General features: G+C 44.1%; 1 pseudogene; it reads right to left on the reverse strand.

The window, feature by feature from the left end:
* Positions 1-4,170, reverse strand: part of LOC141574142 (centrosomal protein of 162 kDa-like) — a 123,616-nt pseudogene extending 119,446 nt beyond the window's left edge.
* Positions 4,171-6,275: the final 2,105 nt, after the last annotated feature.

Raw genomic sequence — 6,275 nt, forward strand, 5'->3', positions numbered from 1 at the left:
AATACTTTCGATGCAGTGTCTGGAAGACGGCCCACTAGTTGTAGCCTTTAAATCCTTAGATCAGAACTCCTTCATGTACAGGCGGTCATTTGCTCCTGCATTAGTGTTGGGAAATTGCCTCTGTGGAACTAGGTCCTGTAGATGAACTAGGAAGCGGCCAACCGAGCCAAATAAAAAATGTGCATTAAAACTGTTACATATTCATATCAAAACATAATAGAGTAAACTAGACACGAGCAAGAACACTTTGAAATCCCCATTCTCCATTCACTGTCAGATATTTGCAGCGAGGCTAAGGTAAACAAGCTTGAATGCCAAGATACCTGCTTTTCGATGTCTCCCTTTTTTTCTTAAAAGTACTTTTCTAGTCTCTTTTTTACTGTCTTTGTTCCTCACCTGTAGGTCTTTAATGATTTTGAAAAAAATTCGATTTCTCTCTAGTATATAAACATTAAGCAACTTTGAGTCTGATGAAGTGTGGTGCCAATTTTTATTTTACAAATGGTTGCTTATCATGAATGAACAAGAGATGAGGCCTTAAGGAAACGCACGTCCCAAGCCTCGGATCCCACCACGCACAGTTTATTCCGGGTGAGACTGGGTCAGACAGGCACATGTGACGTGAGCGACATCACACTGCTGTTCCCCGTGGAGCTCCGCACCTTCAGTGCCAGCCCTGTCTTTGGGGGTTAGCCTCGTAGGCAACACGAGCCACACAGACAGGGATGCGGTTCTCGCCTTCTAGGGTTGAAGCCTCATAATTTTCTTCATCTTTTCTTTGATATTTTTCGTGATGGTTTTAAAGTCCCAGAGATCTCAGTCTCTGTCTCCAAACATGTCAATAGTTTCATCAACCGCTTTATGATTGTGTTTACCTGGATGGAACCATATGATTCAGTCTCCTGTATCTGACACTACTGACCGCCACCAACATCTTCTTCAGTTTCTTTGGTCTTGGCGTTCCAGGTCCTGCCCCTGAAGTGGTCAGGCCAGCCCTTGGCCCTCAATCTTCCTGAGCGTAAGCAGGGTAAATGACAATGAATGCAGTATGAGTCCAGCTACCTTCTTAGATTTCCTTCCTAGATTCATTCCTTTGATTTAGCCAACCACTCTATAGGAGCTCTCTACCTAGACTTAAAAGATATATAGTAGCATGGGTGTGAAATCTATGAAACATGCACTGTGGTAACAAAGGCTTGCTATCAGTGGCATAAGATCCTCTCCGTTATTATTTCATCCTTCCCCTGAATACACACAAACCTCCTGTGGGCATCACTGCCTACTGCTGCCCCTCCTCCATTGTGAGATGTGGTACTTCCTCTCCGGGTTCTGCCCAAATCAAGGCAAATGAATACTCCACTTTTGAAAAAATTCTAATTCCAAATCTGTGATCCACTTTCAGGTTCTATTCTGCAAGTTTCTCTCTCACTCAAAAAATCAAAAGATTATGTAGATGAGTGAGAATGGTCCTAATTAAAGTGTACAAGGTGAGAAGTATTAATTGTGTTAAACTAACATCTTGAGACATCAAACAGCATACATGTTTCAGTTCTTTTCTCTAATTCACCAATTTCTACCTCCCATGCAGACAGAGAGACATGGGTAGGCATCTTCTCAAAAGACAGTGTATTTCATTCAATCATCCTATTACTTGATGTCAATAATAGGACAGGAGTTTCAATCCCTGGGCACCAAGAGTGAGGGAAAGGGAAGAGAGGCAGGAAAAGATAAAAGGCATATCAAATGATGGTTTACCATGCTGGCCACTGCTTCTCAACAAATCATGAAAATGCACAGGCATTCTGGCCCAACCATGTGAGACGACCCTAGACAGGCTGTGCAAAGAAGCCATACATTGGAACAGAAGGAGAAAGAAAACAGAGCAGGTATGGCCTTGCATTCTTACAGACTTCCCATCCTCACTCCAGATGCATGTATTTTACATGCTGCAGGAAATTCCTGTGTCTGCTATTTTTTTTTTTTGGAGGGAGCAGGTAATTTGGTTTATTTATTTATTTTTAGAGGAGGTGCTGGGGATTGAACCCAGGACCTCATGCATGCTAAGCATGCACTCTACCAGTTGAGCTATGCCCTCCTCACCTTTTGAGGTCTGCTATTTATCACCTGCATCTCTCTTGTCAAATATTTCCCATTGGTCACAGTTTTCCCCTTGAGGAATTAACTCCCCCATACTTAGCACATGCAACAACCAGACCTTTCCCTTTGGTCTCCTCTCACAGAGTTAGATCCCACTCTTTGAAGTGCGCTGCAGTGTTAAACATGAGTTGGAGGTGGCCAGGTCAGTAGCTACAGAACAGGTGTCAAAGAATGTGTCTGTTTGTGCTGGTAAAGATACTGTGTCTGAAGGAGCAACTATAATTCGAGCCACTGGTTTATTACACTTGGAATAATTCATCGCCAATCCTGCACACATCGAGAAAGAAGATAAAATGAAAATGTGATGGCAGTCACCACCCCTCTGCCTTCCTCCCACATCTCTGCAATTTTGGTATGGGAGGAAGGGAAGGGGATGTCTAGGAACTATGCCAGGATCCTAAACTCTGTGCCTGAAGGAGCTAAACTAGGAACACAGTTGTTTACTGTATACCCAGGACCTGGAGAAATGACCACAGGATGGCTTAATGGATCCATTTGGTCTGCTTGAGGATGCTTGTCATCTTACGGATGCGATAACTGAGTGAAGTAACTATCTAAGGGCAGACAGCTGGTGGTATTCAGGACAAGAACCCATGTTAACACCCCCAAGACAGTGCTATTAAAAACCACCCCAAAGTGATCTTGTCATCTAAACTAGCCGTTCCTTCAGAGTAGTTATGGACTGTGTTGCTTCTGATGGTTTCAAAGCCTTTGTCCTGTCGCTAAGAAATCAATTCTCTTCACAGCTGTGGCTTGTAGAAACAAAAATAGTTCAGAACAGCATATCCCTATCATTTATGATGTACTTGAAAAACAATTTCCCACTGTCTCTAGAGTCGCCCGTGATCCGCTTAGACTGCATCGCCCTAGCGCCTCTGCAGTGGATGCACTCTTCTTTGTCACGTCTCTGCTCCAACACATAGTCACTCCAGTCATCACAGAGCAACCAAATGTGATTTATGTTGTCCCCTGCTCTAGGTGCAATGAATACATCATCAGACCTTGGAGGTCCTGTGTTTGAGGGCGTGCGTCAAAGCTGAAGTGAAGCCCATATTCTGCTCTTGATCTGAGGGCACCGTAGGCATTTTGCAGAGACTTTTTCTTTTATTGGCCTGAGTCACCATTATAACTAATCCAATATTATTCTTTGTCCATACATTTCTAGATCCACATCAAGTTTTTCTTCTAATGAATCCATCCTAAGAAAATGGATGAGAGGTTGAAAAAGCAAGAGCCACAACCACCAAGGTTTATGTCTGGAGCAAAGAACGGTTCCCGAGGCATAACAAAGATGTCACAATGACTTAGTCTTTTGCTGCAAGCCTGGAGCCACCTGGTTCCCAGACAAGCCCCGGGACCATGTGACCTTGCCTGACCCTTGGGAGTCTCTTCTCTGACCTATAAGTTTGAGAATTTAGCTCAGTCTTTATTAAAGCCATACTCACCAGCTCCTTATATCTCAGGAAAAATGAGTTTATAAAGATGACAGGGAGATAAGGACAAGTTTGTCATCTTTTGTTTATTTTTTTTATCTTAATTGTTCCCCAAAGAGCTTTTCAGTACCTTTAAGTGCCACCTGGACACAAAAGATAGCAGTAGAAATATTAAGTGGAAGAAAGATCAGAGGGTCAAGATTAGTAATCAGGCATAGTTCCTATCGGGCATACATTTCAGGACAAAGAGAAACATCAACGTCTGGGTCCCCAATCTTGTGATAGCAATTCAAACCTCTGGCACTTTTGTTTTATGCTCTATGCTGTTTCTCTGCTTTTACCGCCTCTACAATCCTCCTGCCAGTGGGAAAATTACCTTAGGCCAGTGCTTCTCAAACTTCAGTGTGCACATAACTGACTGGGGCTTTTGCTGGAAAGCAGAATCTGATTTAGTGATCCTGGGTGGGGCCGGAGATGCTGCACAAGCGGCCAGGTGATGCTGACATTGCTGGTCCACAGATCTCAGACCTTGAACAGTGAGGCAGAGGACAAGCTCCTGGAGAGAGGGGACATGCTTCATCCACTGCTGTACAGAGGGCCATCAAGTCCTGCCAGTCAGCCTCCTGCATCTCACTCAGGTCCCCTGCTCAGCCTCTATATGACATAACAGTTTCCTGGCGGGTCTTCCTACCTCTAGCCTCTCTTCCTCCTAACTCATACTCTCTATTTCTGCCAGAATGATAACTGCAAAACAGGGTTCTCATTGCCTTGAGGAGGAAAAAAAAATCTAACCTCTCCCCACTGCAACAGAATACAAGCCCCCTTCACCTTCTGGCTGGTGTGCAAACTTCCAGGCTGCTATCACACCACGTCCACACCTAAACCTGGGGTGCCTGCCATACAAAGGAGGGCCCGGCTCCCAGAAGAGACCATGCTCTTTCCCCTCCCTGCCTTTCACATGCCTCAATATCTCTCTAGAAGCTTCTCCTCCCCCACTCCTTCTCTTAATGTGAAATGTCCTTCAAAACCCAGTTCAAATGTCACCTGCTTTCTGAGGCTTTTCTGAATTCCATCCCGCTCTCAGGCACAGTCATCTGTCCTTTCCTGAGGGCCTAAGCCGAACCCCTTAACCCTCTCTGAGCACACATCTTACGTCTCCTTGGATTCCTTTACCTCGCTGTCTCTCCTTGTTGAAACTGGAGGCTCCTTAAGATAGAAACTGTGTCTTACTCATCACTTCGGCCCACTGATGTATAGAACAGTGCCTGATATGTAATGGCTGTTCAATAAGTTTTTGCTGCATGAATAAATGAGGAGGAACACAACTGTAGAATGCCAACAGCTCGGATGCCTAGGTACCAGTGGTTACAGGGAAACCTACTGCCCCACCCCAAATTCCTCTTATCGCCTGGCCCCCAGTATGGGAAGACCAAAGGCGAAGGCATATGAGGAGTAGATGGGCCCCAGATGCTCAATCTTTGCCAGAATCTTTGAGCTTCTCTTGAAAATGTCAGAGAGGAGCAATTTTAAAGATCTCATACCAAAACATTTTTTTAGGAGATTAAATCTCATAATAAACAAGTGAACAAATAAATACTAAAGCTTAAAAAGTAAAGATCTCTTTCATCTTTGTTCATCTCTCTCTTTTTTTTTTTTTTTTTTTTTGGCTAAGCTCGATGTTTAAAATGTTCACATGGGATGTGGGAGGCGTTCCACAGGACTTATTTATGACCAACGAGTATGCTCCCCTCTGCAAAAGGCATGAGGCATGTGGAGTGGGCTCAGCTCCTCTGAAACCTTCATTTATCAGTTGGATATCAACTCCCACCCTCCTGATGGAGCCTCCTCCTATCTTTGGGCTCAGAGAAGGGAGTGTGTGCCGGGTGCACGACACAGCTGGTTGCTCTGTGGGTCTGCCGAGAGCTCCTGCACGGGGTGGGCGGGGCTCTGCGTCAGGGCCCCGGGGCATTTCTTTTCCTGTAGGACTTAAGCTGGGCGAGAAAATTGGCCTTGACTAGTCCTGGCACTTGCTTAGCTTTTCCTACTTGCCCCCAATCTCCCAAAAACCAAACAAAACCCCCCCCCCACATTTTCTAAAATAGACAGCATTGAGGGAATATCTTTTCAACGCTGTTCAATTGTAATTTATTTCTTTACACCGATCAAGTGATTAAGGAAGGAGAGACAACTTAGGTGTGCTTTCCTGAGCCTCCTCATTCCACTGCTGAAGAAACTGAGACCTAGAGAAGGGGAGAGTTAGGCACCTCTAGACGGTGAGAGTCGGAACTAAATCCGCATTTCCTGAGTGCTGAGCTAGCTCCACCTCCACTCATAGTATCTGATAATTAACTGTACTTTTTATTAAACTTCATGGATGCTGGAATCAAAAGACCTGGGTTCAAGCTGCAGTCCTACCAATTTTTAGTTCCTCCTGATAAGGTACTGAGCCCAGCATTGTCACCTGTAAAACAGGTAGAGCAACAGTTTCTACTCCCATGAGGTTCCTGTAAGAAACAAATGCATTATAATTGAAGAAGTAATTTATAAAGACTAAGACATATTATAAACATAAATTTTTGCTACCTCTCTCTAACAATTAGTTTGTCAAAATTTTTGCATATGGAATTTAATAGAATTTTGTGCCACCCACCGAATTAAGATAAACTGATTTTAAAAGTACTTACA

This window comes from Camelus bactrianus, chromosome 20 (genome assembly GCF_048773025.1).
Source record: "Camelus bactrianus isolate YW-2024 breed Bactrian camel chromosome 20, ASM4877302v1, whole genome shotgun sequence".
Lineage (NCBI taxonomy): Eukaryota > Metazoa > Chordata > Mammalia > Artiodactyla > Camelidae > Camelus > Camelus bactrianus.